Consider the following 14,379-nt stretch of genomic DNA (forward strand, 5'->3'; position numbering starts at 1 on the left):
ATCTAGAGGAAGGGATGTTGGTGGGGTGGGGGAGGACAAGGCAGATGTGGGTTAACTTGAGCTCTTTGGAGGAAAGGCAGGATAAAACAGGCGATTAAATAAATCGTAAAGCTGATCATCAAATGTGGTACAGATTGCTTATCCTTTAACATTAGTGATGAAATGGAGGAGGGTCAAGGGCCGGCAGAGAGAAGATTTGTTTGGCTCCTGCAATGCACTTGCTATGTAGCCCCTGTTCTTGGCTGTTTCCCAAATTCCTCTTTAATATAGAGATAACAGGGATCTGGTAGGATATTGCACATAAGAGCCTTTGACTGTGTGAAAACGCTATTAAAAAAAGCTAGACATGGAGTTTCTTATCCCCTGCTTTTACCCAGAGTGGTTAGGTGGATAATCATGAGAGAATAAAATGATTAAGGGCCTTGTGTGTGGGAAATACACACACTCATTCCTTGTCTGCAATTTTCTCCTTTCTGCTTGGTGTGGAGACACGACATTGTGACCAGTTGCAGCTATAAATAAACAGATGTATGCCAGCCTGAGGCTCTGCTGCTATTTTTGCTCCGCTGTAGTAGTTGTTGTGGCTGGGTCTTCAGAGGACAGGAACATATGCTTTTGTTTTACTTCACATCTTGACACAATTTTATTATTTGAACTTGGTGCCGATTGTCCCATTCCAAGTGCACTGAGAGGGATGGGATCCATTTTAACTTTCTATAGGTGGGACCAGTGGTGAAATCCAATTTTTTTTACTACCGGTTCTGTGGGTGTGGCTTGGTCAGCATGGTGTGGCTTGGTGGGCGTGGCAGGGGAAAGAATACTGCAAAATCCCCATTCCCACCCCACTCCAGGAGGAGGATACTGAAAAATCCCCATTCCCTCCCCACTCCTGGGGGAAGGATATTGCAAAATCTCCATTCCCCCCTATTCTGGGACCAGCCAGAGGTGGCATTTGCCGGTTTTTCGAACTGCTCAAAATTTCTGCTACCGGTTCTCCAGAACCTGTCAGAACCTGCTGAATTTCACCTGGGTGGGACCCAGTCTTTGAAATAAATAAAGCTGTTCTCTTTTATTAAATGCGGTTTTTAATTTCCTTCTAAATTTTCCAAAATTGTAAATTGGGCAGTCTGGTTGAGATTCCCCCTCCCTCTCCTTCCCCTTCCTTCCCTCTCTGTGTGTGTTGCTAAATTTGTGAATGGTTCCATTATCTATTTGGCCAAATTTGAGACATGAGCTCTTTAGGCAGCCAGCTTGGCCTTCCTGTTTAGTAGGAAACAGTACAGTATGTGATCCTCCGGCCCCTGCTTTTTACTGCTTAAATATTAAATAAAATCATTCATTGCTGTTCGGAAAAAGTTGCCTTTGGCTCTTGAACGACATGCACTGCCACATCCCACTTCTTGGAATGTAGCACCGCGTAGGACAGGACAGGTTTTGCGGAAACCTGCAAAATTTATCACCTTGGGACATTCGGATGGGCAGCAGCGGCAGTCAGGCAGCAGCAAATCTAGCTGCCTGGAGAAGGCTGAGCAAAATGAAAGCAACTGGCTAACAACCACTGCTGGGGTAAACCGAGAAAAACAAACAAAACCTGTCTGCAGGAAAGAGAAAAAGCTGCTGAGTGAGACGGCTGACGGTCTGAATCAGCACGGCATTTCTTACCTTGATGGAATGATTCTGAGTAATGGCTTTTCACAGCAAACTGCAGCACAAGCAAGCCTTGAGCAAAAAGATGTAGGAATACATGATGGAAGTGGAATTGAGGATTTACGGAAAACATATTTATGATTCACACCAGAACATGTCAGGATGTGAAATGACATGAGAGGATTCTTTGTCTCCTCAGGGGACTTTGCTGACTGCTATCCAAGGCTGGTGCATCCACCCTCCGAAGCAGAAGGACTGAGTTTCTCAACATCTGAGAAACAGACTAACCGTTCATTTATCTTACGTGTATCGTGTGCTTGACAGCAGCGTATGAATTTTGCACACTGAAGTTGCAATGGCAACGCGGGCCTCTAAATAAGAGCTAAAAGTCACACGGTACTGCCAGTTTTACTTGTTTTGAAAGGTTCTTGAAATATTTTTTAAAGTCTTGCAATGGAGAAATAGTTAATGATATGGAAAAATGGCTGAACCAAGATATGGTTTAGGGTCCTATTGGTTGATTTTTGGCTTTTAGGCTGCTCCATTTCCAATGTTACAAAGTGCCTTGCAAATAGCATGTGTGAACCAAGCCACTCACCAAGCTATGGTTAAGCAAAGGATGGCATGAACCCAATTCTGATGTTCTGTCCCCCCACCTCAGTCCGGGAGGCACAAGAAATGACTCAATTAGCCGGCAATTGAGTCCACGGCAGCTACCAGCTCTGGCAGCAACCCACTGAGCGTCTGCCAAGGTTTTTCTGTTATCTTTCTTGATGCCGGTGTGTCAACCAGGAAGTCAGGAATAAACAGCACTTCAGCTCAAGTTCTCTCTAGGCAGTTTGATTTGTTCATCATGAAGCAGTATAGCAGCCCCTCCTGCTTTTATACCCTGTGGGGTGTGGCTCCGGGACTCAGCACTTTCTAGGTCTGCCCCACCCCTGCTTCTGTTGTTCCCGCCTCTCTTGCCTACGAAACCTGGGATCTAACCAGGACCGATTGTCCTCAGCTGGGTCTGAAAGTGTTTCCTGGGCGAGGGGAGATACAGGAGACAGAGGCCTCGTCACCTCTTCCACCTGGCCTGCCTCTGGCTCCTGGAGCTGAGCCTGGGAAGCCGGCCCTGCAGAAGGGAGTCCTGACGGCCCTTCCCCCTCACTTTCTGAGTCGCTCTCTGGCAGGGGGCCAGGGCTGGTGGGGGGGAGATCTTGCGATCCGGTAGCGATCGTGGCTGGTGGTTCGGCGATCCAGTAGTGATTGCCGAACCACCGGCGACACCCGCCACCCTGCTGTCATTACTTCCTGGTTTTAACTAGGAAGTAATGTGTTTTTTACCTTCTGCACATGCGCGTGTGGACTTCGGCTGTGAATCTGAGCCGTCCCTAGACTCCAGAACTGGCCCACGTTTCTTTCCAACCTCCTCACTGTCTGAATCTGCTGCCAGCTCTGCTGGCCGCTGGCGGGTCACAACGGTAGTTTTTTCTGTTGGTAGCTCCTTGATTAGGGTATTTTCTGTTTGATTGTTTGTCTCTGGTCATTCCTTGACTAGGATATTGTACATATCTTGGTATTCAACAACTGAAATTCAAGAGATGGGGGAACAATTTATCCTCTCTGTGAAGAGAGGTGGCTACGCTTTATGTTTTTTTCATCATGTCTGAAAATAAGGCTGGTTGAGATGAATGCCACCTTGTTCCTTATTATGTTACAGAGCCCAGAAAAAAAAACCCCTGTTCATAAACTTTGCACTTTTGCCTGTCACGTCGTCTTGATATCACTCCTGCTCACTGGGCTGAAGCACAAAACATCAGCAGAGCCTCAACTCACCATAGAAGCAAAGCCACAACTGATAAAATATTTTTCTATTTTTGTGGGGGGTCTCTAGGGAATACCAAGGCCATAAATTATTCTGGGAAGGTGATAAAACCTATCTGAAGATGGCAGTGGCGAACTGCTTCGATAGTGTTTCTAGGAAAACTAATAAAGGGAGTTTTTACCTTTCCTGTTGGGGCTGCCATGTTCTCCCGTCCCTCTCTGTTGCACAGTGTCTTGGTTTCAATTAGGAGGCATAAAGGGAACTAGCAGATCTCCTAAGTCGAATGAGGCAAATGACTTCTCCAAAATAGCATGAGCAATCTAAAGTAGAATCGGAAAAGTGGCATTTTTACGGATGGCGATGATGATTCAACCCAGAATTGGGAAGGCCATTGGGGTTCATGTATTTCCGGAAATCTTGTTTAATCCATTTCTGGAGTAGCCGCAGGCTGCAAAGAGGACATAGTTCATTTTCTGAATGCTCCTGTGCCTATGTCCAGAGGGCTGAAAATGAAACACGTGTGTGTGTGTGTGTGTATCCATATTATGTGGGTATATGCATAATTTTGTACTTTTTATTTATTTTGTCATGCTTATGTAGTGCATATTAGAGGTGGAGATCCTTTGAGACTTGCATGCAGTGAAATTTCATTTTAATATATACCGATTAGTGTACATTCTAAGTGACAATGAAGCTATTCTAAGTCTAAGCCCATTCCGTCTCCCTGCCTCACATTTGCCATGAGGACTGGAAAGATGGGGAGGAAGGAATGTTCCCTGTTAATCTCCAGGGTTGATTAATCTTGAGAGTTTATCTGGCCCGATGCTCGAAGTAAGCCTCCTAAGAACATGGCTTGAAAAACAAAACAAAACCAGCCCTAGCTTCCACCTTAAACAAAATTCCAGCCTAATTTTGAATCAGCATGTCTCGCTCAGCATGACATGGAAAGAATGAATGTGCTTGGGACAGCAGAAAATCAGTGTAAATCTTCCAAGAGCTCTTCATAGCTTGCTAACCAATCTAAGGGGGGAATAATATTATGTGTATCCTAGCAGCAACGCTTCCTGGCACATCTCTGCCTACCTTCAATCTGTATGCCCCTAAGTTTTCCCTGCGGTGTTCTCTAACATATGAAGATGTTCTGAGAACTGCCGGTTTGAAACTATGAATTCTCCCAATTCAGCCATTTTTCTGTGCTCCTCTTGCAATTTCTCACTGAAGAAATCTTTAAAAGCTGACCTTTCAACGTTTGTCCCTTGCTATTCAATTCCTGCTGTATGAAATCATAAGGAACCCCACCCCTCCGTATCTCAGTATGAATTTTTAAAGAACATTCCTCGCCTGCTCCTTCTCATTTGTCCTGGTTCTGTGGTCAGCAAATGGATGTGAAATGCGCTCCCTGAAAGTAAAGCTTGAAAATCGCCATCTCATTCTTTCTGCCAAGATTTTAGAGAAGAGGAAAAGGCCACCATGTCCTTCAGCCCAAAAAGATGCAGCAGGTGGAATATCTGCTGCACAATTTTTTTTTAAAGATTAAAGAAACAGGCAAAGAAAAGGTTCTAGTGTACCTCAGAGAAAAAGAACAGTGCAAGAATAGTTGGGGTAGGAAGAAACTGCTGGAAAAGGTGTGCGTGTGGAAGCCGAGGCTTAACTGTGTCGTTGTTGCTCATGTACTCAAACTCAACCGATGGCAGTGCGGTTAGCAAGCAGAGTTGCTTTCCCATAAGAGGTAAATGTTAACATTGCAACAGGTAAATAAAACATTATTATTAGGCAGTCTATTCTATTCCACCAACAAGCTGAGGAACCTTGTTTCTTCCAAGTCTAGATGGCATCTAATAATCTTACTTGTAACAAATCTGTTGGACAGCCATGTTATTGGTGAAAGCAACCTTAAAGCTAAAGGATGAGATCCGGTAAAGTTTAAATGCATTCATCCTATTCAAATTAATAAAGAATGTTTACTTTTCTAACATACATTTTAATTTAAGTCAGGGGTGTCAAACTCAAGGCTCAGGGCCCGGATCTGGCCCGCAGGGCTGCCCTGGAAACAGCAAAGAACTGGCCCGCGGTGCCTCTGCCAGCAAAAATGGAGGTCATGAGGGCTGTGTAGGGCCCTCTCGAGCTCCGTTTTTGCTGGTAGAGGGATGCAGGAGGCCGTCACAGCTGAAAACGGAGCCTGCGAGGGCCGCAGGCAGCACTCCCAAACTCCATTTTTGCTGGCAGGGGGTTGCTGTCGCAGCCAAAAATGGAGCTCCGGAGCCTGGCAGAGCGCTTGGGCCACCATAGACGCCCCGACATGAGTGACATTGAGCTGGCCATGCCCACTCCAGCTCCCCAAGGTCAAACACAACCCTGATGTGGCCCTCAATGCAATCGAGTTTGACACCCCTGATCTAAGTAAAAGAATCCTGATGAGACCTTTAAGAACTGCATTAGGCAGGCTCCTTTCCCTGTTTTGGAGAATACTAAGTACAATAAGATAGCATACAATGGATTTTCTCTGACAGGATATTCAATGTTTTTTTGGGGGAAATGGTAGTCCTAAGCTAGTACACTATGCATCTGTTAAGCATATCCTTTTTAAGACTGAAAGAGCTCCTGAATTTGCCCGTTTCAGCTCTCTGTGCAATGCATCGAACAGGCTAGGTGTGAATGTTTAGAGAACAAAATGTCTAGAAATGTAACGTGCAGACATGATCTATTCCCAAACTCTGTGTCATCCCCAGTTAAAAATATTATGGTGTCTATAATGTTCTGGAGTTCTTTAAACTTTTGTTAATGTTATTAATAGTTAGAGAACCTGAGGCATCCTCACTGATAAGTTACCTTACATATCTCTTGCCTCAGCTGCAGAGGGCTGTAGATGACATGGATTATTTGCATCCTGAGTTCAGGTGGGGATATTGTAAGGAAACAGCATTATTTTTTTGAATGTCCTCTGGAGGGATCAGGAAAGAGGTGGTATGACTGTCTTGACCCTCCTGGATCTCACTGGCTTTCAATACCATCAATCATGGACCAGTTTCAGGGATTGAGAGTGGGGAGGCACTGTTTTGGAGTGGTTTTTCTCCTTTCTCCATAGCTGGTTCCAGTCAGTGTTCGTGTGGACCTAGCTTTAGCTCCTCACAATGTGGAGGACCTCAGGGCTTGGGTGTCTCACTGTTCCTCTTTAAATATCTATGTGAAAACCAGCCAGAGCTGGCATGCAATTTGGAGCTCCTCCTGAATTTCTGAATTTCAAAGAGCAGGTGGCAGTCACATTTAGGGAGCTTTGCAGAGATACAGTTGTGTACCAATTGTACCACTCCTGGACTTTGAGGCCTTGCTCACGCTCATTCATGCTTTGGTTACTTCTTGGAAATGCAGTGTGCCCTACATAGGGCTGCCCTTGAAGAGCATCAGGAAATTGCAAGTGGTGCAGAATGCTGCAACTCACTCAGTGCTGGGCACCCCTTGGTTTACTCATGATACACACCTGCTATGTGAGCTGCACTGGCTCCCAGTTTCTTTCTGGGCATAATTTAAGTTGCTGGTTACCATCTTTATAGCCTTACATGGCAGAAAGTCAAGTTATTTGTAGGACTGCCTTTCCTGAAGGTGTCTGCTTGGTCGTCTAGACCAGATAGGATAGGCACACCCTGAGAGCCATCCCTTAAGTGTTGCTATTTAATGAGGCTAGGAAGTGTGCCTTTTCTCTTAGTAGTACTACCCTGTGAAACACCCTTCTCCCTGGGATCTAGCAGACTCCTATGCTTTTAGCCTTCTGAAAAGCCGTAAAGGGCTGGTAAAGGGACGGGGTTAGTATAAGACTGAAGCATTGTATAGATTGATGGATTGGAGATGATGGGTCAGGCTCCTGATTCTTCTCTTCTCCCCTTCCCTTCTCCTCCCTTTCCTTCCCCTCCCCTCCTTTTCTTAATTTTATTATTGTTGTGAGCTGCCCAGAGTTGGGTTTTACGAGATGGGTGGCCATATAAATCTTCTAAATGAATGCATTTCATCTCAAAGCAAATTAATTAAGACTAAGCTGTTTTAATATTTATTGTTTTTAATTTTTCCCTGAAAAGCTAATTATATTTGCTTGAAGGTTTGCATGTTAGTTTCAGCAAAGCATTAGCCTAATAAATTATTATGATTATTTCCTGTAGTAAATTCTCCAGATCAACCATATTCTGTTTCAAATTTTTTTACATTAAATAGCTTTTTCACCAGCATAAAAATAATAATTAAGTTTGGGGCTGAAGATTGTAGCTTGATTTAGAATACTTGTATAAAGCTGCAAAGGAGCCAAGAATTCCCATCAGCGCGGGGGAAATGTCTGAATTACAATTTAGGTAAAATAGTGAAAGTTGACTCTCTGTTCAATTGCTCTAAATAAAAAGCTTGATCAGAATTTTCTTAAAGTGGGATTTTCAAATTAAAGCAGTAATACTATTTCATTATTTCATGATATCTGCAAGATAGATACCATATTTGATTGCATTGCTCTCCTGCATTTCTATTGATTGTTTAAGATGGCAGCCTGTACAGGTTTGCTGATAGAGCAACCATTTTATCTGGTACAGGTAGTCTTTGCTTTATGACCAGAATTGAGACCAGAATTTCCATTGTTAAGCAAGGCAGTTGTTAAATGAGTTGCACCCAATTTTGCAACCTTTTTGATGCTTTAAGCCAGGGGTGTCAAACATGTATGTCACATTGGCATCATGTGACATATTGTGACTTTCCCCCCTTCACTAAAATGGGGGTGGTAGTGGCCAGTGCGTGATTCATCTAGCCCGCAGGCCGCTAGTTTAACACCCCTGCTTTATTTATTTATGAAATTTATAAAATTTACATTGCCACCTATTCGCACATGGTGACTCAATAATAAATAATAATAAAATAATAAAAGAATCATATAATAAATTAATAAAATAATATAATAAAATAACCCTCCACCCCGGCAACAACACATCACACAAGCCATTCAATGGGCTCCATCCCGCTCTGCATTCCCCAGGCCCACTGGCAGAATCAAGTCTTCAGTGCCTTCTGGAAGAGTGGGGGCCATTTTAATCTCTGAGGGAATGATGATCCAGAGAGAGGGAGCCACCATAGAGAAAGACGTTTTTCTAGGTCCCACCAGGTGTATCTCCCTAGGAGATGGGACCCGCAACATTTCTTGCCTCCCCACTCTGGTAGATCAGGTAGATGTGACCAGCAAGAGATGGTCCCTCAGATGACCTGGTCCCAAGCCATGAAGGGCTTTAAAGGTGACAATTAGGTTCTTGAATTGCACCCAGAAGCAAATTGGCAACCAATGCAGCTCCTGCAGAAGTGATACATGTGCATACTGAGGTCTGCACAAAATCATGCGGGCTACTGCATTTTGCACCAACTGGAGCTTCCAGGGCAGCCCCATATAGAGTGTGAATCACTGTTGTTATGTGAATCATGCCATCTTTAAACAATTCTAGCTTTTCCCATTAACTTTGCTTGCTGGAAGCCAGCTGGGAACATTGTAAATGGCGATTACATGGCCCCAGGATGCTGCAACCATTGTAAATACTGTAAATGTTGAATGCAAAGCAACCAAATTTTGATCATGTGATTGTGGCAATGCTGCATCGGTTGTAAAGGTAAGAATTGGTTGCAAGTCACGTTTTTCAGTGCCATTGTAACTTTGAACAGTTAGTAAATGGTTGGTTGTAAGGCAAGGATTACTTGTATGCTTGGCAGCAAGAGACCAATGACCCATTTATCCAGTTGAGTAGGGACTTGAATTTAGACCCTCTTGGTTCCAGTCCAACACCTTGTCTAGTATACGCCTCTCTCTTTCCAGCTGCCAATATTTGTAGATATTTAAAATTATTGGTGAAATGTAAAACAATTTAATTGGGCTAAAATAATCTTTTATTTTAAAAATGAAATGATGTTTTGGTGTTTTCTGAGGTTATTTTTGAAAAGAGTAGTTTTTATGAGAGAGTAACAGTTTCAAAAGAAATTTTGCCTCCTTCTGGTCTAAGGTGAAAATAGTTATTCAATTTCCTATACAAAAAGTACAAACTATGGGAGATTTCTTTATGTAGTCTAATGTGCTTAGTATATACTTTAGAGAGTTTCAGTAAGAAATAGTTTAAATTGAGTTCATTAATTGTAATTAACTGCTGCCACCTTATATTCTTTCATAAATGGACACAATAATGCATTGCCTGAATTACAGTAAGCTATAATGTGATTTAGTTAGATTTGGTTCTGCATCATTTATGAACTCAACTATGATTTCTTGTTTAATGTTACCTTCGAACCAGGCCACTCTGGCTGTGTTCACATGATACAACTGCTGTAGCTACAATTTTGCCATCAGAACTTTTCAAATGGCAAGGCTTTAAAGTACCTGCCTATGATATAGAGTGCAGTGAGTACTTCTAGACAGAATAATTTAAGAGAAGCCATGGTTTGTAGTTTGTACCTTTAACAAAGCATGGTTCCACATACCATAATTGCTTTAATATGGCTCATTAAGATGGATGAACCAGGTGCAAGATGTGTGTGCTATTGCAATTTTTTGTTACATAACTGTAAGAAGTTTATGTTTTAGTCATTTTAAGAGTGGTGGTTCTATTTTTCTTAGTACCCAAGAATATTGTCTTGTACTGTAGACCCGATTATTTTTGTACTTGTTTCATTACCCTGCTCCATTCTAATTACTCTGCTATATCTGGATTAATAAAGAAAATCAGAATTAGGCATGGTTGCCAGCATCCACACATTGGCCAAGGGGACAGAGTCAATAACAAAAGGGAATTGTTGCTTTGAAGGTAGAGTCATAGCATGTACATGGATCTGGGAAGTTAGGGATGAGCAAATCATTTCCAAATGGTTGCTAAGAGAAGTGTTACTGCTCTTTACATGGAGGTTTCTGTCACACCTTTCCATCATGGTCACCAAATAGTTCTAGAAAAAGGGAGCTGCAGCTGCAAAATTGTAGGAGGATTAAAGATCTCTCATTTGTGTGTGACTTTTCTGTCTGTCTGTCTCTCCAAATTCCTGCTTGTCTCTCTCTTAGCAAACAGTTGTAGCTACAAAGCTACAAAGACCTAACTTTTCTCACAAGCATTGGGGTAGGGTAAAGCTGAAAGGGTTTTTTGGGGAGGATGTATGGTAGTTGTGGATGCCAAGGGTTTGCTGTAATGGGTTGTATGCTTTTATTGTGCTTAATGCTTTTACTGCTGTTTGCAAGCCGCCCAAGGTTATGTTGCATAAGATGGGCAGCTATAATAACTAAAAGCAGAAAATTGAGCAGGATCATCTCTACCTCCACAGTAGAGATTTTTGAAATCCACAGCTGCAGAGCAAGAACAGAATATTTCCAATGGAGGGAGACTCTGGAGAAAGGAAACTGGAGCTTTTCATTCCTCTCATTTGAGGGTCCCTGATTCCAGAGTGTCCTTGAGACTAAAGGGGTAAAAACGGATTTATTTTTTTCAGGTTTGAGGCCATTGCCAAACAGGCCACAGGGCTAGGAATGGAAAACATGACCTTGGGGACCCCAGTTCGATGTCCTCTGGGAGACTGCCCTAAGATATCAGCCATTTTCGTTAATGATCTTATTTGCGGGGAGACATAGTGAGGATCCCCCCAGGAATTCACCTTACAAACTATTTGCTAGAATTAAGGGGAAAAGATGTTGCCCTTTTGAGCATACCCGCAACTCCTTATAGGAGTTTGTTCTCTAAAGGTACAAACCTGAACAGAAATATGTATGTATGTATTTCGGCGGGTGGAAATATCTGGATTAACTGCCGCTCTATTTGGCAATCTGATTTGTGTGGAATCCTGCGTTCCCCCACCCCCCCACATGTATTTATTATGAACATAATCATCCTTAATTCTGAAAGCGGCTGCATTTATCCATCCACCCCACCCCAGCCCGATTTGCAGCCCTCTCGGCAACGCCGCTTGGGTAGATCCCCCCTTCCCTTCCCTTCCCTTGGTAGTGGAAATCCCCCTTCAGCCAGATGGGCTGCGAAAAGGATGGGTGGGGGGCGGAGGGTCTGGGCCGAGATGGGCCGCGCTGAGGTGGGGAGACGGATAAGGCGGAGCTCCGAGCCGTGAGTTTCCTTCTGCCTCCGCCTCCACACCACCCAACAATAGCAGGCCCCGAGTCGGGCAGTGTCGCGGGGAGGAGGATGCGCCAAAGGTACCGGTGGAGGGGGGGGGCGTGCGTGGCATAGGCGACCTCAGGCTCGGTCCCCAGTCCCACCGCTTTTAGGGGCTGGAGGAGCGGACAGTGGAGTGGGGGGGCGAAGTTTAAAAGCGCTGGCGGAGAGGCTGAGGAAGAGGTTACTGGGGGGGGGGGCGGCTTAAAAGGAGACGGGCGGGTGGGGAAGAGGGCGAGCGCTTTGGAAAATGTCGGGTGTCTAAAACGGAGCTCTAGCTGGGGAGGTGCTGCATGCAGGAGCCCGGGAGCTGCCCCGACTTGTGAGCCAGGTAGTTTGAAAGAGAAGAAGCAGCAGCTGCTGCGCGTTTCCAAAGCTCTCCCGGAGCCGGCAAGGAACGTGTGGATCGAGGAGCGTCGGGCGCTTGTGGGATTTGCGGGAGAGGAGGACGTGTGCCTAGGCTCTTGAAGGCGAGTAGCGCCGTGGAGAGCTTTGCGGGGTAGTGGGGGGGTGGGGAAGAGAGCGGCGGGGAAAGACGGTCTGCGGGGTTGGGGGGGAGAAGAAGCGGTTTGTCTCTCGACGAGTCGCCCCGAAACTGGGTTTTTTTTGGGACCCGGGCTGTGAAGTTCCACTGTTGGACGGGATGCATCTGTAGCAGAGGAGCGGCATCCCGAGGGAGGCTGTTGCAGAAGGGCGAAATCTTGAGATTTCTTCGCTTCTGCGGCAGGATAGCGTTTGTTCTTTAGATGTTGGGGGGGGGGGAAGAGAAAGAGGGAGACCGCTAACAGTTGCATTTCTTTTCTTGCTGGGGATTTAGATTTAAGTGACGCCCAGATGTTCCCTGCAGACAGTCCGTGAGATCTGTTTAGGGCTCTTTGTGCCATGCATACAGAGGTTGGCCTTGCAGTTTCCCCTTTTTCCCCTTCCCCCCAAATCGGAAATGCAATGCAGCTAAGAAAACGCAGGCTTTCCAACACGCTAGTTTAGATCTGCTGAATGCCCTTGACTGCTTCTGTAGCCTGGAGTAAGTATCCTGGTAGGTGCAAAGGCCAGCCAGGACTGTTTCTTGACGTGCAGCAAGGTATGTGTTAAGATGCATGAGACAGAGGAGGGCGTCTTTTTTGCAAGAGACTCTGGGAACTTGGAAGGGGGGTGGTGGTGGTTTGAAAGGAAATGGGCTCTATTTGCAAGACAGAGGCTGCCTTTTTACAGGGAGCTTCTAGTGTGGTTTATTGAACTATTTACAAAGCCACTGTTGAATCAGAAATCCCAAATGACGAAATTCATTAATTCACTGTGTGTCTCAGAGAATGTCACAGATATCAGTAATGGTGGGAGTGTTGAGGGGGCCATAAGTGAAAAGCTGTGGTGCCAAGACTGTCTCCTGGGCCAGCTTCAGCCTGATAAAGATTGGGAACTCCTATGTAATAGGGGATCTTTTCCCGTCTGGTACGTTGAGGTTGCATCTGTCAAGATTTCATTTAAAAAGAAAAAAAAAGCATGTTACTAGGGTGTTTTTTATTCCTTTTGAGGGAGAGCCAAATTATATTACACTTACTTTCTTGTTGGAGCTCCAATTAAGGTGGGAATTTTATTTCCCAGTTCTCTTGCCCAAACCTGCTTGCCCTAGTTTTCTTATAAGCTCAATCATATAATTCATATAATTTTTGATGCTGCCTTTAAAAAGCAGTATTCAAAGAGTTTATTTTTGTGTTGTTTTATGAAAATATTAAAATATGTAGGGTGGTTCTACTAGTTTCTGTAGATAACTCCTGGAGGTTTTTTTCTCACCCAGTTGTTCTGAGGATTTTGGAAACTATTCTGTCTCCCCTGGGCTGGCAAATAGTGAAAACTCCTGGGATCTTGGACGCTAAGCATAAATTTCTGTGCTGGTTGACTGAACTAATTCATTCCTCTCTTGAGACTCCTTTTTCTTTGAGTTCCACTACTGAGACACAGCAAAAGAACTAATTATTACTGAATCGTAATCAAAATGCCAAAACCAGTGAATGCATTGCAAGGAAAGTAGATTCCTTAAGCTTTGCTTTTTAAAATATGGTTAAGCCAGGCATATTTTTAACATGGCCAAGATGGTTTAAATATATCTTAGCTGTTCTGAAAATAGATGCATTTTAATACCCTGGAGCAGTGTTTCTCAACCTGAGCAATTTTAAGATGTGTGGACTTCAACTCCCAGAATTCCCTAGCCAACCATGCCTCTTAAAAATGCCGAGGTTGAAAACCTTACCCTGGAACAAAATTTGGGGAGGGGACTGAAGAATCTCAAATGGATGATTTTTTTATTAGTATTTTGCATATTTGTTAACCAAAATCTGCAGAGCAGTTTTCTTGTGTGTTTTTAAAATGATGAATTTGGCAGGGAAATATGAAGGTGGAATACACATCTGCAACTTTCAAATATGTTTTTTTTAATTTTATTTGAACCTATGAAGGGGTGAGGCTGAATACTAATCCTGCATTGCATATATTTTATGTTCTAAAAGCTAAATTGAAATGCTGGGTTCTTCCTCCAGGGACAAAATTAGTGGCAACTGCATTTGTCTTCATCCTTTTATATTCTTCAGGGAATTATTCAACAATTTAGAACAGAAAATGAATACAGTGATCTAACTTTTCCTCCTTCAGACCACTCTGAGGTAATTTCTTCAGCAATTCTGTAATTGGAAAAAGAATTATTTGAGTTAGCTGGCTAACCCCCCCCCCCACCCCCTTTTTCCAATTATAGCCATTGCGGTTCAAACAAATCTGGCAAAG

At 43.9% G+C, this 14,379-nt stretch overlaps 1 protein-coding gene across 8 annotated transcripts in view; it reads left to right on the forward strand.

Annotated features, from left to right (window-relative positions):
* NCKAP5L (NCK associated protein 5 like) overlaps positions 1-14,379 on the forward strand; it is a 60,012-nt gene that overhangs the window by 17,991 nt on the left and 27,642 nt on the right. The window contains exons 1-2 of one of the 8 annotated variants that reach the window (XM_058174039.1): positions 11,591-11,645; positions 12,422-12,685. The exons of 3 other annotated variants lie outside the window; for them this stretch is intronic. The gene's annotated coding sequence lies outside the window, so the exon portion shown is untranslated. Of the gene's footprint in view, positions 1-4,975; positions 5,187-11,584; positions 11,646-12,033; positions 12,075-12,247; positions 12,686-14,379 lie in introns of those variants that run through there. 4 more of the 8 variants (XM_058174043.1, XM_058174037.1, XM_058174041.1 and 1 more) reach the window with 4 other exon arrangements.

The sequence above is a fragment of the Ahaetulla prasina genome, chromosome 2 (assembly GCF_028640845.1).
Source record: "Ahaetulla prasina isolate Xishuangbanna chromosome 2, ASM2864084v1, whole genome shotgun sequence".
In the NCBI taxonomy this organism is placed as follows: Eukaryota; Metazoa; Chordata; class Lepidosauria; order Squamata; family Colubridae; genus Ahaetulla; species Ahaetulla prasina.